Below are 27,154 nucleotides of genomic sequence, written 5' to 3'. Positions count from 1 at the left end.
TTTGGGGTGGAGGAACTTGGCTTGGCCCCTTAGTTCCCGAGAAGGGAACTAAGTTGTTAGCATACCAAAACATTTTGGACAATTTCATGATCCCAACTTTGTGGGAACAGTTTGGGGACAGCCCCTTCCTATTCCAACATGAATGTGCACCAGTGCACAAAGCAAGGTCCATAAAAGACATGGATGAGCAAGTTTGGGGTGGAGGAACTTGACTGGCCTTCACAGAGTCCTGACCTCAACCCCCCCCCCCATAGAACACCTTTGGTGATGAATTAGATCGGAGACTGTGAGCCAGGCCTCCTCGTCCACATCAGTGCCTGACCTCACAAATGCTCTTCTGGAAGAATGGTCAAACATTCCCATAGACACACTCCTAAACCTTGTGGACAGCCTTCCCAGAAGAGTTGAAGATGGTATAGCTGCAAAGGGTGGGCCAACTCAATATTGAACACTACGGACTAAGGCTGGGATGCCATTAAAGTTCATGTGCGTGTAAAGGCAGATGTCCCACAACCAGTAAAGTAGCACAGTGCCAAATAGCAAAAGAATGCTCTGCCCATAAAGGAGGTAAATCTTCCAAAGTGCTTAATATGGTTCAAGTATTCTTTGCGTTTTCTTAATTCACTGAAGATGCTTTCTACTCCTTTAGTAAATCAACCCCCAATATGTGACAAAATCCCAAAATGTAAACTGGATGAATCACCAGTTCCAGGATCCGTCTTATGTGCCATCAACGTAGCAAAAAAATAAATAATAATGGCTGTGTATGTGTGAATGAACGCAGATAAAATCCATCTACTGATATCAAATTATTCGATACGAGGAAATAGAAGAATGAAGGAGGTCATCACCAGGTTTGATCTACTTAAAAAAAGACAGATACATCAGCCAACCTCTGATGGAGCAGACCTGATCTACGGAAGATGAAGCAGAGGTTACGTTGTTACCAGCCATGTATACATCTCGATCCCTCCAGTACTCTCAGAATGAAAATGCAACACGTCCAAGACTCAGAATCCACTGATAGGTTCCCCGTTGAACCACTTGAGATCCAAGACACGGATCTCGGAAATAACGGACAGGTTCTCCGTCCAACCAATGCAGATCCTAGACACGGACCTCAGAATCGACTGACAGGTTCCCCGTCCAACCATTTGAGATCCAAGACACGGATCTCAGAAATAACTGACAGGTTCATCATACAACCAATGGAGATCCAAGATACAGATCTCAGAATCCACTGACAGGTTCCCTGTCCAACCTGTGGAGATCCAAGATACAGATCTCAGAATCCACTGACAGGTTCCCTGTCCAACCTGTGGAGATCCAAGACACGGATCTCAGCATCCAGTTCCCCATCACTGGAGACATTGGTGGTCATAGGAAGTTCCCGTTACAGGACCAAAGAGGAGCCATCTACTCATCCTCAGATCCTCCTTCACATACCTGGATGAGGATCATTCTCTTTTTCCCAGAATACACACATCTTATAATGAGCGGCTGACCGGGATCTTTGTGCGATTTGTATCCCCCCCCCCCCCCCCCGTGACACATTCCGGTGTAACTGATTAAACTTCGCGCTGCTCCCTACACGGCTCCACTAATTATTCATCTCTGGAGGGAAACGAGACATTCTACAGAGCAATCTCCCTAAATGTTTCATGGAGTCACTACAGAGCAGATCCATTCCAAGAGAGAGGGGGGAGGGGGAACATCACCATCATTACACCACACATAGGCAGAAGATGTAGAAATATAAACACTCACAACACAGACCCCCGATATGCACAAAACACAACATAACACAGAGACCATCATCTGCACAATACACAGACCCCAGACACACAAACCACAACACACACCCCATCCACGCAAACCACAACACAGACCCCCCATCTGCGCAAAACACAACACAGACCCCCCCATCTACGCAAAACACAACACAGACCCCCCCATATCGACACAAAACACAGACTCTTCCCCCCCCCCCCCATCGACACAAAACACAGACTCTTCCCCCCATCGACACAAAACACAGACTCCCCCCCCCCCCATCGACACAAAACACAGACTCTTCCCCCCCCCCCCCCATCGACACAAAACACAGACTCTTTCCCCCCCCCCCCCCCATCGACACAAAACACAGACTCTTTCCCCCCCCCCATCGACACAAAACACAGACTCTTTCCCCCCCCCCATCGACACAAAACACAGACTCTTTCCCCCCCCCCAATCGACACAAAACACAGACTCTTTCCCCCCCCCCAATCGACACAAAACACAGACTCTTTCCCCCCCCCCAATCGACACAAAACACAGACTCTTTCCCCCCCCCGAATCGACACAAAACACAGACTCTTCCCCCCCCCCCCCAATCGACACAAAACACAGACTCTTCCCCCCCCCAATCGACACAAAACACAGACTCTTTCCCCCCCCCAATCGATACAAAACACAGACTCTTCCCCCCCCCCCATCGACACAAAACACAACACAGACCCAAATTACATAAAAACACAACACAGACCCCCCCATCTACGCAAACCACAACACGGACCCCCATATACGCAACAGACCCCCATCTACGGGAAAACACAACACAACACGGACCCCCATCTACACAAACCAAAACACAACACGGACCCCCATCTACACAAACCAAAACACAACACGGACCCCCATCTACACAAACCAAAACACAACACGGACCCCCATCTACACAAACCAAAACACAACACGGACCCCCATCTACACAAACCAAAACACAACACGGACCCCCATCTACACAAACCAAAACACAACACGGACCCCCATCTACACAAACCAAAACACAACACGGACCCCCATCTACACAAACCAAAACACAACACGGACCCCCATCTACGGGAAAACACAACACGGACCCCCATCTACACAAACCAAAACACAACACAGACCCCATCTACACAAACCAAAACACAACACGGACCCCCATCTACACAAACCAAAACACAACACGGACCCCCATCTACACAAACCAAAACACAACACGGACCCCCATCTACACAAACCAAAACACAACACGGACCCCCATCTACACAAACCAAAACACAACACGGACCCCCATCTACACAAACCAAAACACAACACGGACCCCCATCTACACAAACCAAAACACAACACAGACCCCCATCTACACAAACTAAAACACAACACAGACCCCCATCTACACAACAAACCCCCCCATCTACACAATCCACAACACAGACCCCCATCTACACAAAAACACAACACAGACTCCCATTTACAAACTCATTTATACAAAACAGAAGACAGACTCAGACAAAACACAACACACACACACACAACATACACCATGTAGTACCATTGCAGGATAAAGCACGCACATCCAGGGATACAATACGACGACGTCCGCCTTTTACCATACAGGAGACAGGGAATGTCATCAGTTATTCACTCTGACACATACACACTAATCAATAACACAACCCAAAGAAACAAAAATTTCACCGGCTTGTGCGGGTAGCGTGGTGTCAGTCACCCGGCACATATATGAGGTTCACGTGTCGTCCGTCAGTCATAATCAGAGAACCTCGCAGGGAAACGATCACTTAACATCCCACAACCTGGGAGGAGGACAAAACTTTCCTCAACCAGCACGAGCAACACTCACTATACACTAAACTCTATATATAATCTATACACTACACTCTATATATAATCTACACACTATATAATCTATACACTATATACACTACACTCCGTATATAATTTATACACGCTATACATATTCTATACATGACACCAGAAATGTGGAACAATGTAACAATGTCAGATCCAGACACACACACACACGCGTATATTCAAATTCCAACAAGCAGCCGAAGGATTTGCTTTCTAAGACTTGAATGATGAATGAGAATGTCCGGGAGGATCACCGAGAAGCTGGAATGGTCTTGAAGATCTCACACACCTTCAGACATCCTCGGAGGATGAGGATCCCATCCGCACACACACATCCTCGGAGGATCCAGTGGCTCACTGGTATCCAGCACACCGCAGTCCACCAAGGACACAACGTACTGGAGATGAATGAAGACGGATACAAAGTAGCAAATAAAATAGAACACAAATCAGCCCCAAACGATGGTTCTTCACAGCAACGTTTTGCAGCGTTCCGCGTCCTCATCACATCCCCCACCCCCAATCACTGATGTTCCTGACATCTGTCCCTGGACCATTCCCCCCCCCCCCCCCATTGTTTCCATCGCACGGTAAACAAACCTCAGAAGGTACCTGAGCGCTCGCAGGCTCCATTCATTCCACACGCTCATCTCAGCACAGTCTGTCCCGCAGCAACGTGAGAAACTGACTAGAGGCTGAGGGACACCATCTGGCAGACCTGGGGGGGGGGGGGGAAGAGTGCGCATGTGCAGGGAGAACAAATCCCTATTCATCACACAGAGAGGTGCTCAGGAGAGGGGCCACCGACTCCAAACAAACAAGCCTGGACCACAGATAGGTAACTACAGATCCCGGGAGCAGAGAGGATGGAGGAGGAGGACGTACAGCAAGGATATTCTGCACACACTGCGTCCCCATCTATTATTATTATTATACGAGATTATATAGAGTGTCAGCAGTCTGTGCAAAGCTTCACTAACAGTGCAATACACGGGGGATAGAGGTCGGAGGGTATGAAGGAGGAGAATACAGGAAGTGCATATCTATTCATTAAAGACAAGAGGGTCAGAGGTCTACAAAATGATAATGATGATGAATAAGAAGAAGGTGGTTAGGAGGTCCATATATAAAACAAATAAAAGACTAAAAAGGTCATAAAAATGAATTATATACACACACACACACACACACACACTGTATATTATAGATGGTTAGACGTCCATATATAAATAAAAAAAAACTAATTTAATTAAAAAGCATGAATAAAAGAAAAAGAGATAGATAGATAGATAGAGATATATATACACACACACACACACACACACACACACACACACACACACACATTCATTTAATGTGGACACGTAAACCTCTTCTCTTTTATCATTATTTATTATTAAAATATATATTAATAATAATGACAGATTATATATATATTTTTTATTATTATTATTTTTTTTGTTAGAGACAAGAGGGTTATAAACATAAACATATATATATATATATAATAAAGAATAATGGGGTTAGAGTGGTGTTTATTATATATATATATATATATATATATATATATATATATATACATATATATATACACACACACACACACACTAGATGTTCAAAAAATAGTAAAAGAAGACAATTAGATGTCAATATTATATATATGTATACATATAATAATAAGTATAAATAGAAAATTATATATATATATATATATATATATATATATATATATATATATATATATATATATATATATCCGCCTAACCCCGGTTGCATTTTATTTATATATACATTATAATAACTTAAAAACAAGAGGGTCAGATCCACTGTATATACATTATTTATAATAAAGAGTAAGAAGGTAAGGCACACACACACACACACACAATACATACACACACCCTCTAGTCTTTTATCTCTCTCTCCTCTAACCTTCTTGTTATTTATTATCAGAGATAGAGATATATATATATATATATAAAAAAAATTCCCCTGAACATTAGTCTGTTGCGCCCCTCCCCCATGGGGTAGGATGGGTGGAGGGGTTTGCGGGATTCTCACACGTTACATTGTTGCGGATCTCTCATGTATTGTAGCAACCACCATGGCAACCTGAAGAATACCACAATTCGGGAGACACGCGGTGATGACCCGGTGCGACCCACACTACATTCCAGGCTGGGAGGACACCACACATTGGGGGGGTCAGCTCTGGCTAGGATGGCACTCAGCATTTCAGGGGATTGACCCTCTATACTGAACACCTGAAGGGTGGAGCTCCTCCCATGCTTTTTAATCTAAGCTTGGAGGCGGGGACAGGCCACACCCCCTCCTTCTGACAACACAGCCTGCAAAGAGACGGCTGCTCCAGACAGGTGTCAGCAATGGGAGGGTGGAGGAGGGAGGAAGGGGGAGTGTCAGTAGGAAGGAGGGGGAATAAAGGGGGCGTGTCCGTAGGAAGGAGGGAGAATAAAGGGGGCGTGTCCGTAGGAAGGAGGGGGAATAAAGGGGGCGTGTCAGTAGGGAGGGGGAATAAAGGGGGAGTGTCAGTAGGAAGAATAAAGGGGGCGTGTCAGTAGGAAGGAGGGGGAATAAAGGGGGCATGTCAGTAGGAAGGAGGGGGAATAAAGGGGGCGTGTCAGTAGGGAGGGGGAATAAAGGGGGCGTGTCACCCATCCCTCCCTCTTGTTGCTTCCAGTGATTGGAGAGAAGGGAAGTGGCGGTGATGAGGTGGGCGTCTCCTTGTAGCAGTGTTGTCAGTGCCCGGCTCTGACCTCATTGCCAGGCTTACAAAGCTCATATGAAGGTGAGACGAAGACCTCCCATGTACAGCCCGGACCTGTTATTGGGGGGGGGAGAGAAACACAAAGCTTATAGGGGGGACCAGCCATCCAACGCACCTGGAAGTTCCTCTTTACAAGGCTGCAATGATCAGGGACGCAGGAGGCGGGGCCAGGAAATAAAAAGCACCTCCCTCCTTATGGACCAACACCACGGAGCCACCAGGTGGTCCGGATGCTTCACCCCCCACCTCTATGTGCCCTCCCAAGGCTGGAGCTCCATTTATGGGCGTTCCTATAGGGGGTGGGGAGGCACAGCACTTGGCACTGCCCCCTTCTCTACATGACTCTTTAAGCCGCCCCCTGCTCCTACAGACAAGCGCCGTCAGTCATGGCGCTCCTTGCTCGCTGAGTTGTTGGAAAGCAGCAACAGCCGGGGCAGTCAGTCAGGTACTTATACTAGCTGCTAGGAATACAGATTCATCACACGAAGTGTAATATATGTATAAAGGAGTGAAGGAAGTATCCTGGAGACCACCTGATCCCCTCAGTCTGAGGTCTGCTGTACTTATACTAGCTGCTATAAATAAAAGTACATGGTATGAGTTTTTCAGATAGGAAGGAATGGAGGAGGGGGGCGTGTCCCCGTACATGTGATATGGTGGGTAAGGAACTTGTATTAGCTCCCAGTACATGTGATATGGGGGGTGGGGTACTTGCATTAGCTCCCCATACATGTGATATGGGGGGTGGGGTACTTGCATTAGCTCCCCGTACATGTGATATGGGGGGAGGTACTTGTATTAGCTCCCCGTACATGTGATATGGGGGGAGGTACTTGTATTAGCTCCCCGTACATGTGATATGGGGGGAGGTACTTGTATTAGCTCCCCGTACATGTGATATGGGGGGAGGTACTTGTATTAGCTCCCCGTAAATGTGATATGGGGGGGGGGTCAGGTACTTGTATTAGCTCCCCGTACATGTGATATGGGGGAAGGTACTTGCATTAGCTCCCCATAAATGTGATATGGGGGTCAGGTACTTGTATTAGCTCCCCGTACATGTGATATGGAGGGGGGGTCAGGTACTTGTATTAGCTCCCCGTACATGTGATATGGGGGAAGGTACTTGTATTAGCTCCCCATACAGGTGATATGGGGGGAGGTACTTGTATTAGCTCCCCGTACATGTGATATGGGGGAAGGTACTTGTATTAGCTCCCTGTACATGTGATATGGGGGGGTACTTGTATTAGCTCCCCGTACATGTGATATGGGGGGTACTTGTATTAGCTCCCCGTACATGTGATATGGGGGGGTACTTGTATTAGCTCCCCGTACATGTGATATGGGGGGGGTCAGGTACTTGTATTAGCTCCCCGTACATCTGATATGGGGGGTCTGGTACTTGTATTAGCTCCCCGTACATGTGATATGGGGGTCTGGTACTTGTATTAGCTTCCCGTACATGTGATATGTGGGGTACTTGTCTTAGCTCCCCGTACATGTGATATGTGGAGATTAGGTACTTGTATTAGCTCCCCATACATCTGATAAGGGAGGGTCAGGTACTTGTATTAGCTCCCTGTACATGTGATATGGGGGGTCTGGTACTTGTATTAGCTCCCTGTACATGTGATATGGGGGGTCAGGTACTTGTATTAGCTCCCCGTACATGTGATATGGGGGGTCTGGTACTTGTATTAGCTCCCCGTACATGTGATATGGGGGGGTTTGGTACTTGTATTAGCTCCCCGTACATGTGATATGGGGTGTCTGGTACTTGTATTAGCTCCCCGTACATGTGATATGGGGTGTCTGGTACTTGTATTAGCTCCCCGTACATGTGATATGGGGTGTCTGGTACTTGTATTAGCTCCCCGTACATGTGATATGGGGGGTCTGGTACTTGTATTAGCTCCCCGTACATGTGATATGGGATGTCTGGTACTTGTATTAGCTCCCCGTACATGTGATATGGGGGGGTCTGGTACTTGTATTAGCTCCCCATACATGTGATATGGGGGGTCTGGTACTTGTATTAGCTCCCCGTACATGTGATATGGGGGGTCTGGTACTTGTATTAGCTCCCCGTACATGTGATATGGGGGTCTGGTACTTGTATTAGCTCCCCGTACGTGTGATATGGGGGGGTCTGGTACTTGTATTAGCTCCCCGTACATGTGATATGGGGGGTCAGGTACTTGTATTAGCTCCCCGTACATGTGATATGGGGGGGTCAGGTACTTGTATTAGCTCCCCGTACATGTGATATGGGGGGTCAGGTACTTGTATTAGCTCCCCGTACATGTGATATGGGGGGGTCTGGTACTTGTATTAGCTCCCCATACATGTGATATGGGGGGGGGGGGTCTGGTACTTGTATTAGCTCACCGTACATGTGATATGTGGGGTACTTGTGTTAGCTCCCCGTACATGTGATATGTGGGGTCAGGTACTTGTATTAGCTCCCCGTACATCTGATATGGGAGGGTCAGGTACTTGTGTTAGCTCCCCGTACATGTGATATGGGGGGAGGGGGACGTTACTTATATTAGCTCCCCGGGTAGGGGTCACACACACAGAGGACGATGAATGCACACAGCCCCGCCCCCCGTGTCCCGGTTCCCCGCCCCCTCTCCCGGTACTCACCTCTCTCTCGGTGATGCTCCTTTCCTCTCCGCCTCCTCCTCATCCCTTCACACACCAGCAGGGCGCGAGCCCAGCGCCCGACCACGTGACTTCTCCGCCACCGTTCATTGGCCGGCCGGCGGCTCCGCCCACCTCTCTCCTCTCTGCACCTGAGGAGGGGGAGCGCGCCGGACTTGACGCGGGGGCGCGGAGCCGTCTGCTGCACCTGAGAGGGCGGGGGGCGCGCACGCGGGGACGCGCCTCTGTCACACAATGAGAGGAGAGGACAGGACCGGACCGTACCGGTCCGGGGGGGCGTCCTTTGTGTTTCAGCACCTCGACCGTCCAGTCTGTGGGGGGGTGTAATGAAGAGAAGAGGACACTTTTCTGGGGGGGGGGGGTTCGGCCCTTTTCTTCCACCTTCAGGTTTCCTCCAGTAACCGCAAGCTTTTAGAACGTGTTGCTACAGCTGCGATAAACCGGCCAATCCCGAGATGGGGCTACAGAAAGACGGAACCCTCAGGGGGGCGTGTCATGTGAAGGCTCATGGTTGCTATGGAACTGGTGGCAGCTGGCATCCTAGCAACCGATGACTCCAACCCCCCATTCAGCTGCTGGTGACATCATCATCCAAATATGGGCATCGCTTTATCCAGATAATGACATCACTGGTCCCACCCATTTGTTTACAATCAGTTTCCACAGAAGATTGTAACAACTTTCCCTCACTGCTCATGGTTGCTATGCAGCTGGTGGCCGCTGGAATCCTAGCAACCTATAACTCCTCCCTAACCCATTCAGCTGTTGGACAGCTGAACATAAACAAACTCCAGTGACATCAAATATTCCCTTATCTGGGTAGTGACATCACTAATGTCATCCATTTATTTACATTCAGCCACCAGCTAGAAGATTCCAGGCTGACAGCTGAAAGTAGGCAAAGAGGCGGGAAATCTGCCCAACATCCTTTCTCAAATATGGTGATTGCTGTAGTTGTCCAATGACATCACCAGGACCTCCCCCACAGTGTTTACATTCAGCTAACAAGCTGAATATTCCATGCTGAAAGTAAACAAAGGGAACTGGAAGCTACCCAACATTATTTTCCAAATATGGTCATTCCCAGAGTAGTTAATGACATCACTAGAACAATGACATCGCTAGTTGGGGTTGTTGACTTCCACCTCAGGTATCACTTGGTGGTCTTCTCATAGTTGGGATTGTTGACTTCCAAGCCAGGTATCATTTGGTGGTCTCCTTAAAGTTTGGGTTGTTGTTTTCCAAGCCAGGTATCACTTGGTGGTCTCCTCATAGTTGGAGTTGTTCACTTCCAAGCCAGGTATGACTTGGTGATCTCCTCATAGTTGGGGTTTGTGGCTTCCTAGCCAGGTATCACTTGATTTTCTCTTCATAGTTTGGGGTTGTTGGCTTCCAAGCCAGGTCTCACTTGGTTTTCTCTTCATAGTTTGGGGTTTTTGGCTTCCGAGCCAGGTATCACTTGGTTTTGTCTTCATAGTTTGGGGTTGTTGGCTTCCAAGCCAGGTCTCAGTTGGTTTTCTCTTCATAGTTTAGGGTTGTTGGCTTCCAAGCCAGGTATCACTTGGTTTTCTCTTCATAGTTTGGGGTCGTTGGTTCCAAGCCAGGTATCACTGGGTTTTCTCTTCTCAGTTGGGGTTGTTGGCTTCCAAACCAGGTCTCAGTTGGTTTTCTCTTCATAGTTGGGGTTGTTGACTTCCAAGCCAGGTATCACTTGGTTTTCTCCTCATAGTTGGGGTTGTTGCATTCCTAGCCAGGTATCACTTTGTTTTCTCTTCATAGTTGGGGTTGTTGGCTTCCAAGCCAGGTATCACTTGTTTTTCTCTTCATAGTTTGGGGTTGTCAGCTTCCAAGCCAGATATCACTTGGTTTTCTCTTCATAGTTTGGGGTTGTCGGCTTCCAAGCCAGATATCACTTTGTTTTCTCTTCATAGTTTGGGGTTGTTGGCTTCCAAGCCAGGTATCATTTTGTTTTCTCTTTTCAGTTGGGGTTGTTTGCTTCCAAGCCAGGTCTCAGTTGGTCACTGCTGGCAAAGAGGCTTAATGAGGAAACTCCAACATACATCTCTAACTTGTGTGCTACTTCTGCAGGGCAGTACCAAGCCAGTAAGAGAGAACAATGGTATACGTAAGTGGTGGTCAGAGGTTAGTGGTAGGGTAATATGTTTGTCAGGGGGTTCCAATTCTCCACCTCTTACTAAATTTACAAAACAAATAATGAATCCAATATTGGTTAGAATTCAGACTAGCAACAAACGGACCCAACTGACCACAATATCCAGTATATGAACACGATTTTTAGGCTGCCATTTGATGATGATGTTGAACAGAAAAAGCGGCCATATTTTTCACAAGAGCCTTTGATATGGGCCCATGGCTACAGCAAAGATGACTTTTTACAAAGCTTTTACCAAGTTTCGAGCAGTGAGAACTGTCTGGGACCTTGGGGGAGAGGAAAGGTTGTTGGATCAAGGAGCACGACAAGAGACAGGGCAGCACAGTGGTATAGTGGTTAGCGCTCTCTCCTAGCAGTAAAAAGGGTCGTTGGTTCGAATCCCAACCACGACACCACCTGCCTGGAGTTTGCATGTTCTCCCTGTGCCTGCGTGGGTTTCCTCCAGGTACTCCGGTTTCTTCCCACACTCTAAAGACATACCGGTAGGTTAATTGGCTTCTGTCCAAAATTGGCCTTAGTATATGAATTGGGACCTTAGATTGTGGGCTCCTTGAGGGTAGGGACCAATGTGAGTGTGCAATGTACAGGGATAGGGGTAGACACTCACTCAGGTTGAACTGGATGGACTGGTGTCTTTATTCAACCTTACTAACTATGAAACTATGAAGAGATAAGGAATAGAAACACCCTGGACAGCCGCACTCTGGATTGAATCGTGCCTTTATTTTTTTGCACAATTCACTTTTTATTCAATCCGGAGTGCGGCTGTCCAGAGTTTTTCTATACCTTATCCATTTGGATGGTGCAATCAGCCTGCACCTGGGACTCCTATTGCCTGGAGAACAAGCAGCTCTTCAGTGGACTGGCCTGGAGCGGTGGGTTCCTTTCTTCCTTGTTGATTTTCTGGATTTCTTAGCATGACAAGAGAATCAAGATTATTTTTTCGATCAACTGGAGAATCAACAATATGCTTGGGATCAATTGGAGTATGATTTAGATCAACTGGAGAATCAAGATTATGCTCTGGATTGACTGGGGAATCAAAATTATGCTCTGGTTCAACTGGAGAATCAAGATTATAACCCGCTTCCACTGGAGAATTAAGATTATGATCTGGATCAACTAGAGAATCAAGATTATGATTTAGATCAACTAGAGAATCAAGATCATGACCTGGATCAACGGAAGAACCAAGATTATGATCTAGATCTACTGGAGAATCAAGATCATGATCTGGATCAACTGGAGAATCATGATCTGGATCAACTGGAGAATCATGATCTGGATCAACTGGAGAATCATGATCTGGATCAACTGGAGAATCAAGATTACGATCTATATCAACTGGAGAATTAAGATTACGATCTGGATCAACTGGAGAATCAAGATTATGATCTATATCAACTGGAGAATTAAGATTATGATCTGGAGAATCAAGATTGTGATTTAGATCTATATCATTGGAGAATTAAGATTATGATCTGGATCAACTAGAGAATCAAGATTATGATTTAGATCAACTGGAGAATGAAGATCATGACCTGGATCAACTGAAGAACCATGATTATGATCTATATCATCTGGAGAATTAGGATTATGATCTGGATCAACTGGAGAATCAAGATTATGATCTATATCATCTGGAGAATTAGGATTATGGTCTGGATCAATAGGAGAATTAAGATTATGATCTGGATCAACTGGAGAATCAAGATTAGGACCTGGATCAACTGGAGATTCAAGATTGTACTCTAGATCAACTGAATAATCAACATTATGATCTGGAGAATCACGATTATGCTATGGATCAACTGAAGAATCATTATATTATATTAAAGCTTATCAATGCTTAGATGTGGTGGCTGCATTAATTTTCTTTTTTAGGTATTTTTTCCTTTATTTTCTAGTGGTGATCCTGCCAGTAAATTGTTCAACTTCCTTTAGCAGACCAAGCTGACCAGCTGAGACAAACATCACCACCTATATATTTAAGCGTATCAATTCTTAGACATGGTTTGTGTGACATTTAAGATTTTTTTCCCCCCTTTAGTTTCAAGTGATGACCTTACCAGTACTTCTGTAATCTTTTAAGGTCCTTAACCACTTTCAGACCGGACCATTTTGCTGGTCAATGACCAGAGGTCTTTTTACAATTTGGCACTGCGCTGTTTTAACTGGTAATTGCGCGGTCATACAATGTTGTACCCAAACAAAATTTGCGTCCTTTTTTTCCCACAAATAGAGCTTTCTTTTAAAGGTATTTGACTGACTCTGCGATTTTTATTTTTTGCGATATAAACGTAAAAAGACCGCAAATTTTGAAAAAAAATTATATTTTCTACTTTTTGTTATTAGAAAAATCCAATAAACTCAATTTTAGTCATACATTTAGGCCAAAATGGATTCAGCCACTTGTCTTTGGTAAAAAAAAAAGTCAATAACTGTATATTTATTGGTTTGCGCAAAAGTTGTCACTTCTACAAACTAAGGTACGTTTTCTGGAATTTACGCAGCTTTTAGTTTATGACTGCCTATCTCATTTCTTGAGGTGCTAAAATGGCAGGGCAGTACAAAACCCCCCCAAATGACCCCATTTTGGAAAGTAGACCCCCTAAGGAAATTGATAAGTGGCATGTTGAGCCCATTGAATATTTTATTTTTTTGCCTCAAGCGATTGAATAATGACAAAAAAAAAATATATATTTTTTTTTTTACACAAAGTTGTCACTAAATGATATATTGCTCACACATGCCATGGTTATATGTGGAATTGTACCCCAAAATACATTCTGATGCTTCTCCTGAGTACGGGGATACCACATGTGGTCGACTTTTTGGAAGCCTAGCCGCGTACAGGGCTCCGAAAACCAAGCACCGCCTTCAGGCTTTCTAAGGGCGTAAATGTTTAACTTCACTTCTCACTACCTATTACAGTTTTGAAGGCCATAAAATGCCAAGATGGCACAAAACCCCACAAATGACCCCATTTTAGAAAGTAGACACCCCAAGCTATTTGCTGAGAGGCATGTTGAGTCCATGGAATATTTTATATTTTGCCACAAGTTGCGGGAAAATTACAAACTTTTTTTTTTTTTTTTTTCACAAAGTTGACACTAAATGATATATTGCTCACACATGCTATGGGCATATGTGAAATGACACCCCAAAATAAATTTTGCTGCTTCTCCTGAGTACGGGGATACCACATGTGTGGGATTTTTTGGGAGCCTAGCCGTGTACGGGGCCCCGAAAACCAAGCACCGCCTTCAGGCTTTCTAAGGGCGTAAATGTTTAACTTCACTTCTCACTACCTATTACAGTTTTGAAGACCATAAAATGCCAAGATGGCACAAAACCCCCACAAATGACCCCATTTTAGAAAGTAGACACCCCAAGCTATTTGCTGAAAAGGCATGTTGAGTCCATGGAATATTTTATATTTTGCCACAAGTTGCGGGAATATTACAAACTTTTTTTTTTTTTTCACAAAGTTGTCACTAAATTATATATTGCTCACACATGCCATGGGCATATGTGAAATGACACCCCAAAATAAATTCTGCTGCTTCTCCTGAGTACGGGGATACCACATGTGTGGGATTTTTTGGGAGCCTAGCCGCGTACGGGGTCCCGAAAACCAAGCACTGCCTTCAGGATTTCTAAGGGTGTAAATTTTTGATTTTACTCCTCACTACCTATCGCAGTTTTGAAGGCCATAAAATGCCAAGATGGCACAAACCCCCCCCAAATGACCCCATTTTGGAAAGTAGACACCCCTAAATTTAGGGGTACACTAGTGAGACTCACAGGTAAAAAAGCACCTAGGCTGTCAGCGACTGTATCAAAACGCTACAAAAAAAACTGTTAGCGATCACAGGGATCAGGCCTGACTCTGCGAATGCTGCAGTTATGTGTGTTGTGTTTTGTAAGTGACAGTGATCGATCGATACTGCACTTGGGTGGGCTGGTCTGGGCTTTTTTTTTTACACAAAGTTGTCACTAAATGATATATTGCTCACACATGCCATGGTTATATGTGGAATTGTACCCCAAAATACATTCTGCTGCTTCTCCTGAGTACGGGGATACCACATGTGGTCGACTTTTTGGAAGCCTAGCCGCGTACGGGGCCCCGAAAACCAAGCACCGCCTTCAGGCTTTCTAAGGGCGTAAATGTTTAACTTCACTTCTCACTACCTATTACAGTTTTGAAGACCATAAAATGCCAAGATGGCACAAAACCCCCACAAATGACCCCATTTTAGAAAGTAGACACCCCAAGCTATTTGCTGAAAAGGCATGTTGAGTCCATGGAATATTTTATATTTTGCCACAAGTTGCGGGAATATTACAAACTTTTTTTTTTTTTTCACAAAGTTGTCACTAAATGATATATTGCTCACACATGCCATGGGCATATGTGAAATGACACCCCAAAATAAATTCTGCTGCTTCTCCTGAGTACGGGGATACCACATGTGTGGGATTTTTTGGGAGCCTAGCCGCGTACGGGGCCCCGAAAACTAAGCACTGCCTTCAGGATTTCTAAGGGTGTAAATTTTTGATTTTACTCCTCACTACCTATCGCAGTTTTGAAGGCCATAAAAAATTGCAGTTAGAGGTTTGAGAGACAAGCAACAATGACAGTTAGTGGGTTGGGACAAACAAAAATGGCAGTTAATGGTTTGAGAAAAGCAAAAATGGCAGTCAGAGGGTTGAGACCAGCAAAAACTGTGGTTGGAGGGTTTAGACCTGCAAAAATTGCAGTTATAGGTTCGAGAGACAAGCAACAATGACAGTTAGTGGGTTGGGACAAGCAAAAATGGCAGTCGGAGGGTTGACACAACAAAAAATGTCAGTCAGGGGGTTGAGACAAGCAAAAATGGCAGTTATAGGGTTGGGACAAACAAAAATGGCAGAAGGGGGATTGAGAAAAGCAAAAATGGCAGTTGAGCTGCATTTTTACCACCCCCCAACTGCCCCCCCCCCTTAAGCTGCAGTGGGAGTGATCACCTGCCATGGCCACGATGCTTCGATTTACACCTGCAACAAAAACCATCCAACATGTTGCGCTTGGTGTCCGGCAACCCTTGCTGAATACAACCCATTCAAACGAATGGATTAGCGCCGCAAACGCAGTGCACATGCTTGCGGTGCGTTCGTTCGGGCAGCACGGGGGTTAAGACTGTCCATCGCCCTTGAAGAGCGTTCCGAACGTGGCGGGTTTAGACGGTTATATTCTGCTGCTGTCCAGGGGGTTGCTCCGTTGCTCCTCCAGTGGAGTTGAGGCCGCCCCCTAAGACAGGGAAGTGTGTTTATTGATTTTTCTGTGTACCGTACATAAAATGTGCTCCTTTCCCCTGCGAGATCACAAGAAGGGATTGGCAGGACTACCGGAGGGGCCAGCGGGGAGCTGGGGCGGCTCGGCTCCTGACAGCTCAGACAAGGCCGTGTCTGCAGCTTTGTGTGTGCTGCCGCTGATTAAATCTGCCATTGACGTGTATAATTAGAATATTACTGTTAGGGATGAGCTTCGTGTTCGAGTCGAACGTACGTTCGACTCGAACATTGGCTGTTCGTGCGTTCGGCGAATTCCGAACGTTTTGGCCGTTCGCGTCAAAATTCGAGTGACGCGCGCGCGGACCATAATGCACTGCGTTGGCGCAGTGCATTGCTGCCCGATGATTGGCCAAGCATGCACTGTGACCCCGCATGCTTGGCCAATCGCAGCGCCGGCAGCGAGGAGAGCCATGATTGGCCACAGGCATCCTGCCTGTGGCCAATCATAGCTCAGGCTGTGTAGTGCACGCCCCACACTATATAAGGCCGCCTTTGAGGCGGCTTCGTGTAGTGTGTTACTTAGCATCTGAAGCAGTGGGTGTTCTGTGTACCTTCAACACAGTACACACCAATCGTTTTTGGCTGATTTCCTATCTTGCTGCTGTGTAGTGGTTGTTGTCTGTGCCCTGACTGCAGTATACACCACTATATTCACCTCACCTATATAGCTAGTGATCTAGCTTTAACCACTTAACAACTGCCCATTGCCGATTAACGGCTTCAGGGCGGTTGTTTAACTCTGAGAGGCCGTTAATTAACGGCCTCCCAGAATTCTGCTCTCGCGTGCCCCGAGGTGTGCGCACTCGAGAGCATCCGTGACCGCCGGGTCCACAGGACCCGGCGCATCACGGATCACGGTAAACGGCCGCTCATAGCGGCCGTTTACCACGTGATTGCTCCGTCAAATGACGGAGTGATCACTTGGAAACAAACCGGCGTCATGTTATGACGCCGGTTCCTCCCTCCCCTCTCTGTACCGATCGGTACAGCGGAGGGGAAAGAGATCGGTGTCAGCAGCGATGTGGGCTGCATCTGCAGTGCCCACATCGCTGCTCACCGAATTTAACCCCTCAATTCCCTGCCAATACTCTGCAATACCAGTGCATACTCTGCAGTACCCTGCCATTACTCTGCAGTACCCCGCCATTACTCTGCAGTACCCCGCCATTACTCTGCAGTGCAGTACCCTGCCATTACTCTGCAGTACCCTGCCATTACTCTGCAGTACCCCCCATTACTCTGCAGTAACCCCCATTACTCTGCAGTAACCCCCATTACTCTGCAGTACCCCCCAATACTCTGCAGTACCCTGCCATTACTCTGCAGTACCCCCCATTACTCTGCAGTAACCCCCATTACTCTGCAGTAACCCCCATTACTCTGCAGTAACCCCCATTACTCTGCAGTACCCCGCCATTACTCTGCAGTACCCCGCCATTACTCTGCAGTGCAGTACCCTGCCATTACTCTGCAGTACCCCCCATTACTCTGCAGTAACCCCCATTACTCTGCAGTAACCCCCATTACTCTGCAGTAACCCCCAATACTCTGCAGTACCCTGCCATTACTCTGCAGTACCCCCCATTACTCTGCAGTAACCCCCATTACTCTGCAGTAACCCCCATTACTCTGCAGTACCCCCCAATACTCTGCAGTACCCGCCATTACTCTGCAGTACCCGCCATTACTCTGCAGTACCCCCAATACTCTGCAGTACCCTGCCATTACTCTGTAGTACCCCCCAATACTCTGCAGTACCCTGCTATTACTCTGTAGTACCCCGCCAATACCCCGCCAATACTCTGTAATACCCTGCCATAAATTGCCATACTCAGAGATACCCAGCCATACTCGGTGATACCCTGAAATACCCAGCCATAGACGCCCCCCACCCCTCACCGCCCTCCGGTGCTTCTACCAACTCGCCAGTACGATCAAAGCCAGAATCTTTTTTTTATTTTTTATTTCAGGCTTCCCAGCCTAGAGGTGAGATGTGGGGTCATATTGACCCCCCAGATTTCACTGTAAAGAGGACCTGTCAACCCATATTCCTATTACAAGGGATGTTTACATTTCTTGTAATAGGAATAAAAGTGATCAAAAATATATTTTTGGGGAAAAAAATGTCAAACTAAAATAAATAAAGTAAAATGAACAATAAAAAAATAAAATAAAAATTAAAGCGCCCATGTCCCCATGTGCTCGCATGTGCCACACATGTGAGGTATCGCCGAGAATGTTAGAGCGAGAGCAATAATTCTAGTCCTAGACCTCCTCTGCAACTCAAAACATGTAACCAGTAAAAAAAAAATTAAAGCGTAGCCTATGGGGATTTTTTAAGTAGCGACGTTTGGCGCCATTCCACGGGCATGTGCAATTTTGAAGAGTGACATGTTTGATATCTATTTACTCAGCATAACTTCATCTTTCACTTTATGCAAACATTGGGCTAACAAGTGGTTAATAATAGAGCTTGCAGTCAGTAGTGTTAGGAGATAGTGCGTGCTGTCTGCGTGCTCTGTACCCAGTACATACCGCTATAATATAGGGCAGGCCCCTACTTTCAAACATCCAACTTACAAACATCTCCTACTTGCAAACGCAAGGAGACAGCAGCAAGTGAGATGAAAAAAGATGGACGACAAAACAAATTATACAGGGCTGATAACCCTTCCCTATGTTTTCCAAAAAGCTTAAAGATAGTTTTTTTGACTGGAGCTACACTTTAAAAATGTACCGGTTGAAAATGACAAACAGATTCAACTTAACACAACAAACCTACACAGTCCCTGTCTTGTTTGCACCGCCTGTATACTGCTGTTCTGAGTATATAGGGCCTGGGGGCCACACGCATTTCCTTTTTTTAATATGGGTACGGGGTTCCCCTTAATATGCGTACAAGACCCAAATAGGCTGGTAATGGGCAGGGAGGGCTACCCATGCCATGTTTCTCAATGATTTTCAACCATATTGCAGGAACCAGATATAACATTAAAACCGCAAGCAGTTTTAAATGGTGTTATTTCCGTTTAATGTCATTTTGTGCAGGGACTGTTCTAAACACGGGAAACACGTGGCACTTCACAGGCATACTATAGACACCCCCGAGGCACCATATTTAAAGGAATATTTCACTTTTTTTTTTTTCACTTTAATCGTCATTAAAATCAGTGTTCCCGCCAAAACGGCAGTTTTTAAAACTTTTTTTTGCAGTGACCCATGTCCCCTGAGGCAGGAGGCAGGTCCCCAAACCCTTTTTAGGACACTATCTTGCATATTAGCCGTTAAAATTAGCACTTTCCAATTCGAACGTTCGAGTCCCATAGACTTCAATGGGGTTCTAACGTTCGTACCGAACGCGGGGGTCGTTCGCAAGTTCTGGTGCGAACCGAACCGGGGGGTGTTCGGCTCATCCCTAATTACTGTACGTGCCTCAATTATGGATGGGTTAGGGGTGGGTGGCCATACCAGTACGAGGAGCACTGCAGGTGTGACTTGTCTACGAGACGGATTTCCATCCAGAACTCTGAGGCCGATCCGCACTTTAACGCTTCGAAATGTGTTGGATTGTTGACCCCCCCAGTTAGTGTTTTTAGATATTTTTGTCAGATGTTACTATGTGATACTGAAGTATAATTACAAACATTCCATAAGTGTCAGAGGCTTTTATTGACAATGACATGAAGTTCATGCAAAGAGTCAACATTTGCTGTAGTGACCCTGCTTTTTCGAGACCTCTGCAATTCCCCCCAGGCATGGTGTCCATCAACTTCTGGGCCACATCCAGACTGATGGCCGCACATTCTTCCATAATCAATGCTTGGGGTTTGTCAGAATTTGTGGGGGGGGGGGGGGGGGGAGGTTTGTTCACCTGCCTCTTGAGGATTGACCACAAGTCCTCAATGGGACTAAGGTCTGGGTAGTCTCCTGGCCATGGACCCAACATTTCCATGTTTTGTTCCCCAAGCCACTTAGTTAACACAATGTGATACTGAAGTATAAATACAAGCATTTGATAAGTGAAAGAGGTTTTTTTATTGACAATGACATGAAGTTCATGCAAAGAGTCAATATTTGCAGTGGTGTCCCCCCTTCTTTTTCAAAACCTCTGCAATTTCCCCCTGGCATGGTGTCCATCGACTTCTGGGCCACACCCTGACTGATGGCCGCACATTCTTCCATAATCAATGCTTAGAGTTTGTCAGAATTTGTGGGGGAAGTTTGTTCACCCGCCTCATGAGGATTGACCACAAGTCCTCAATGGGACTAAGGTCTGGGGAGTTTCCTGGCCATGGACCCAAAATTTCCATGTTTTGTTCCCCAAGCCACTTAGTTATCACTATGTTATATTGAAGTATAAATACAAGCATTTCATAAGTGAAAGAGGCTTTTATTGACAATGACAGAAAGTTTGTGCAGAGTTAATATTTGCAGTGGTGACCCTTCTTTTTCGAGACCTCTGCAATTCCCCCCCTGGCATGGTGTTCATCAACTTCTGGGCCACATCCAGACTGATGAGCGCACATTCTTCCATAATCAATGCTTGGAATTTGTCAGAATTTGTGGGGTTTTGTTCACCCGCCTCTTGGGGATTGACCACAAGTCCTCAATGGTACTAAGATCTGGGATGGACCCAAAATTTCCAGTTTTGTTTCTCAAGCCACTCAGTTATCACTAGACATGTGCAGAACGCAAAAAATTTGTTTAGTTTCACTTCATTCTGACTCGTTAGTTATATAAATTCGTATAGTTTCATTTTTTATCCACTTACCATTCCAGCAAATTCTGGCACTTCTCCTACGTGTAAAAATCATATTTTTTTTGCTAGCTAATTACTGAGAACTCCCAAACATTATATATTTTGTTAGCAGAACTTTAGACCAGTGATGGTGAACCTTGGCACCCCAGATGTTTTGTAACTACATTTCCCATGATGTTCATGCACTCTGCAGTGTAGTGGAGGATCATGGGAAATGCAGTTCCAAAACATCTGGGGGAGGTCTGCCAAGGTTCACCATCACTGGACTAGAGAATAAAATGGTGGTCATTGCAACTTTTTATATCACCTGGTATTTGCGCAGTAATTTTTGCAAATGTGATTTTTTTTTGGGGGGGGGGAACACTTTCATAAATAAAACAGCAAAGTTAGCCCAATTTTTTTTTTGTATAATGTGAATGATGATGTTACGCCAAGTAAATGGATACCTAACATGTTACGCTTTAAAATTGCGCACGCTCGTGGTGTGGCACCAAACTTTGGTCCATAAAAAAAACCTCCATAGGCGACACTTTGGAAAAAAAAAAAAAACTTTCATAAATAACCAAAAAAATAATAATAATAAAATTTGTTATTTTTTTGCGTAATGTGAAAGATAATGTTACGCCGAGTAAATAGATACCCAACATGTCACACTTTAAAATTGTGCATGCTCGTGCTTCGGTACGTAAAAACATCCATAGGCAACACTTTGAAAAAAAAACGATTTCATAAATAACAAAAAAAAAAACAGTAAAGTTAGCCCATTTTTTTTGTATAATGTGAAAGATGATGTTACGCAGAGTAAATAGATACCTAACATGTCACACTTCAAAATTGCACACGCTTGTGGTATGGCACCAAACTTTGGTACTTATAAACCTCCATAGGTGACACTTTGGGGGAAAAAAAACGCTTTCATAAATAACAAATAAATAAATAAATAAAATTAGCCCCATTTTTTTGTATAATGTGAAAGATGATGTCACACCGAGTGAATAGATACCCAACGTGTCACGCTTTAAAATTGCGCACGCTCGTGGTATGGCACCAAACTTTGGTATTTAAAAATCTCCATAGGGGACTCTTACTTTTTTTTTTTTTTTTTTTACAGGTTACCAGTTTAGAGTTACAGAGGAGGTCCAGGACTAGAATTATTGCTCTCGCTCTAACTTTCGCAGCGATACCTCACATGTGTGGTTTGAACATCGTTTACGTATGCTGGCGCAACATGCATATGCGTTTGCTTCTGCGTGCGAGCTCACGGGATGGGGGCACTTAATTTTTTTTTATATTGTTTATTTTATTTTTATTTGTACACTTTCCCTTTAAAAAAAAAATGTTTTTCACTTTTTCTTTCTTTTCTTTTTCTCACTTTTATTCCTATTGCAAGAAATGTAAAAATCCTTTGTAATAGGATTGGTGCGTGACAGGTCCTCTTTATGGAGATATGTGGGCTCAATAAGTCCCTAAATCTCTCCTCCAGGCTGGAAAACCTGAGATAAAAAAAAAAAAAAAGGATCTCATGCTTTCCCGCCGAGTCCCCGGCTTTGATTTCTTTCGCCGGGCCCGCGACGTCATAACGTGACGTCATAACATGACATCATAGAGATTGATGGGGACCATCTGTCCACTCGGGTTTTACATGCGAAGAACAAAGAAAAAAATCCTATTCGAATCGATTCAAATTTTCCAAATTCAAATCCATTCGAAAAGTTTTTCAAATCAATTTTGAATAGTTTGAGTTTGAATAGTTCTCATATCACTAGAGAATGTGCAGAACAAAAAAAATAGAATAGTCGAGAAGTTTTCAAATCAGTTTTGAATAGTTATCAAATTCGAAAAGTTTTAGATTTTTTTTCCAATTTCCAAAGAGAATAAAATAGAAAATAAAGGAATAGAATAGAAAAAAATATAATGGCATTAAAGAGAATATAACCGAAAATAAAATAGTATATAATAGAGTAAAATAGAACAAAATAGAAAATAAAAGAATAGAATAAAATAGAACAAAATAGAAAATAAAATAATAGAATATAATAGAGTAAAATAGAACAAATAGAATAGAACATAAAATAATATAATATAATAGAGTAAAATAGAACAAAATAGAAGAGAAAATAAAACAATATAATATAATAGAGTAAAATAGAACAAAATACAATAAAATACAATATAACACTCTTCTAAAATTCAAATTTCAAATAGAATAAAATTGAATTTGAATACATAAGAAAAGAATAGAATAAAAAAAAAGCCCAGGACGTCATATGTTGTTCAGTGTTATGGAAGTGGTTAAGGTCTGGGGAGTTTCCTGGCCATGAACCCACAATGTCCATGTTTTTTGTTCCCCAAGCCACTTATGCCGCGTACACACGAGCGGATTGTATGGCGTACTTAGTCCGTCATACAATCCGACGGACAATCCGGCGTACTTTCCACTGAATGGACTTGACCACACACGGCTACACAAACAGTCCGTCGAAAGCTTGCGCGATGACGTGTACAGCACGTACGACGGGACTAGAAATAGGAAGTCCAAGACACAGAAAAGCACCCTTCCGCCGTGTAAATCCTTTCTGGGCATGCGCCATTCTTAGTCCGTCGAACTAGCATACTGACGACCGTATTGTCCGCTGAAACCAAAGTACGACGGACAGATTTTTGGAAAACCGAAAATCTTAGTACTCCGGACTGCACGCTGAAAAAGTCCGCTGAAGCCCACACACGAGCGGATTGTCCGCTGAAATGTGTTTCAACGGACTAAGTACGTCAAACAGTTCGACCGTGTGTACGCGGCATTAGTTATCACTAGAGAATGTGCAGAACAAAATAAATCCTATTCGAATCGATTCATATTTTCCGAATTCAAATCCATTCGCATAGTTTTCTAATCAGTTTTGAATAGTTCTCAAATTTGAAAAGTTTTCGATTTTGTTTTCCAATTTCCTAAGAGAATACAATAAAATAAAATACAGAAAATAAAAGAATAGAATAGAAAAAATATAATAGAATTTAAAGGAAAATAACCGGAAATAAAATAATAGACAATAATGGAGTAAAACAGAACAAAATATAATAGAAAATAAAAGAAAAAATATAATAGAGTAAAATAGAACAAAATAGAATAGAATAAAAATAATTCTAAAATTCTAATTTCAAATAGAATAAATTGAATTTGAATACATAAGAATAGAATAGAAAAAAAAAGCCCAGGACGTCATATGGCATTCGGCGTTATGGAAGTGGTTAAGGTTTAGGAAGTTTCCTGGCCATAGACCCACAAAGTCCATGTTTTTTGTTCTCCAAGCCATTTAGTTATCACTAGAGAATGTGCAGAACAAAAAAAAAATACTATTCAAATCAATTCAAATTTTTCGAATTCAAATCCATTCAAATAGTTTTCTAATCAGTTTTGAATAATTCTCAAATTTGAAAATTTTTCGATTTGTTTTCCAATTTCCAAAGAGAATACAATAGAAAATAAAAGAATAGAATAGAAAAAATATAATAGAATTGAAAAGAAAATAACCGGAAATAAAATAATAGAATACAATGGAGTAAAACAGAACAAAATAGAATAGAAAATAAAAGAAAAAATATAATAGAGTAAAATAGAACAAAATAGATTTGAATCAATTCGAATAGGATTTTTTTTTGTTCTGCACATTCTCTAGTGATAACTAAGTGGCTTGGAGAATGAAAAACATGGACATTGTGGGTCCATGGCCAGGAAACTCCCCAGACCTTAACCACTTCCATAACGCCGAACATCATATGACCTCCTGGGCTTTTTTTTTTCTATTATATTCTTTTCTTATGTATTCAAATTCGATGTCATTCTATTTAAAATTTGAATTTTAGATTTTTTTTTATTCTATTTGTTTCTATTCTATTTTGTTCTATTTTAATCTTTAATATTTTAGTCTTTTATTTTCTATTCTATTTTGTTCTGTTTTATTCTATTATACTCTGTTCTTTTATTTTCTATTCTATTTTGTTCTGTTTTACTCTATTGTATTGTATTCTTTTATTTTCTATTCTATTTTGTTCTGTTTTACTCTATTGTATTGTATTCTTTTATTTTCTATTCTATTTTGTTCTGTTTTACTCTATTATATTTTATTCTTTTATTTTTTATTCTATTTTGTTCTATTTTACTCTATTATATTCTATTATTTTATTTTCTATTCTATTTTGCTATGTTTTACTGTATTATATTCTATTCTTTTATTTTCTATTCTATTTTGTTTTATTTTACTCTATTATGTTCTATTATTTTATTTTCGGTTATATTCTTTTCAATTCTATTATATTTTTTTTCTATTCTATTCCTTTATTTTCTATTTTATTCTCTTTGGAAATTGGAAAAAAAAAATCGAAAACTTTTTGAATTTGATCACTATTCAAAACTGATTAGAAAACTATTCGACTATTCTATTTTTTTGTTCTGCACATTCTCTAGTGATAACTAAATGGCTTGGAGAACAAAAAACATGGACATTGTGGGTCTATGGCCAGGAAACTCCCTAGACCTTAACCACTACCATAACGCCGAATGCCATATGACGTTCTGGGCTTTTTTTTTTCTATTCTATCAATTTTATTCTATTTGAAATTTGAATTTTGGAATTCTTTTTATTCTATTCTATTTTTGTTCTAACAGTTTTTTTTGGTAGCGTTTTATATTTAAATCCTGAAGGCAGTGCTTGGTTTCGGGGTTCCGTACGTGGCTAGGCTCCCAAAAAGTCCCCCACATGTGGTATCCTCGTACTCCGGAGAAGCAGCAGAATTTATTTTGGGGTGTAATTTCACTTATGCCCATAGCATGTGTGAGCAATATATCATTTAGTGACAACTTTGTGCAAAAAAAAAACAAATTGTAATATTCCTGCAACTTGTGGCAAAATATAAAATATTTCATGGACTCAACATGCCTCTCAGTAAATAGCTTGGGGTGTCTACTTTCCAAAATGGGGTCATTTGGGGAGGTTTTGTGCTATTTTGGCATTTTATGGCCTTCGAAACTGTGATAGGTAGTGAGGAGTGAAATCAAAAATTTGCAACCTTAGAAATCCTGAAGGCAGTGATTGGATTTCGGGGTGCCGTACGCGGCTAGACTCCCAAAAAGTCCCACATATGTGGTATCCCCGTACTCAGGAGAAGCAGCAGAATATATTTTGGGGTGCAATTCCACATATAACTATGGCATGTGTGAGCAATATATCATTTAGTGACAACTTTTTGTAAACTTTTTTTTTTTTGTGTCATTAAAGCGGAGGTCCACCCTAAAATGGACCTCCGCTCATCGGAATCCCCCCCCCCTCCGGCGCCACAATCGGCACCTTTCAGGGGGGAGGGGGGTGCAGTTACCTGGATAATCCAGGTAACTGCACCCACTTCCGGGCTAGCTCTCTGCGGAACGGGCGTAGGTTACGCCCCCGTTCCGCAAGCGCCCGCCCCCTTCAGCAAGTGCCCCGCTGCCTGCTGGGAAACACACAGCTCCCAGAGGCAGCGGGGACCGTCCGGATTGCGCCGCGCGGCTCGCGCATGCGCAGTAGGGAACCGGGAAATGAAGCCGAAAGGCTCCATTTCCTGATTCCCATACCCAAGATGGCGGCGGGACCTGGCAGCCGAGCGAGTGATCGGCTTCGGGTGCCGACATCGCGGGCGCGCTGGACAGGTAAGTGTCACTATTTAAAAGTCAGCAGCTGCAGTATTTGTAGCTGCTGGCTTTTAAAAAAAAAAA

The 27,154-nt window shown here is 43.5% G+C and overlaps 1 protein-coding gene across 3 annotated transcripts in view; it reads right to left on the bottom strand.

Moving 5' to 3' along the window:
- STRBP (spermatid perinuclear RNA binding protein) overlaps positions 1 to 9,247 on the bottom strand; it is a 253,102-nt gene extending 243,855 nt beyond the window's left edge. For 2 of the 3 annotated variants that reach the window (XM_077469441.1, XM_077469524.1), the window contains exon 1: positions 4,297 to 4,407. The gene's annotated coding sequence lies outside the window, so the exon portion shown is untranslated. Of the gene's footprint in view, positions 1 to 4,296; positions 4,408 to 9,118 lie in introns of those variants that run through there. The other variant, XM_077469361.1, reaches the window with a different exon arrangement.
- Positions 9,248 to 27,154: the final 17,907 nt, after the last annotated feature.

The sequence above is a fragment of the Lithobates pipiens genome, unplaced genomic scaffold, assembly GCF_037356315.1.
Source record: "Lithobates pipiens isolate NorthernLeopardFrog02 unplaced genomic scaffold, aLitPip1_a1.2 Scaffold_1, whole genome shotgun sequence".
NCBI classification, from domain to species: domain Eukaryota; kingdom Metazoa; phylum Chordata; class Amphibia; order Anura; family Ranidae; genus Lithobates; species Lithobates pipiens.
This window is presented reverse-complemented; position numbering and strand designations above follow the sequence as displayed.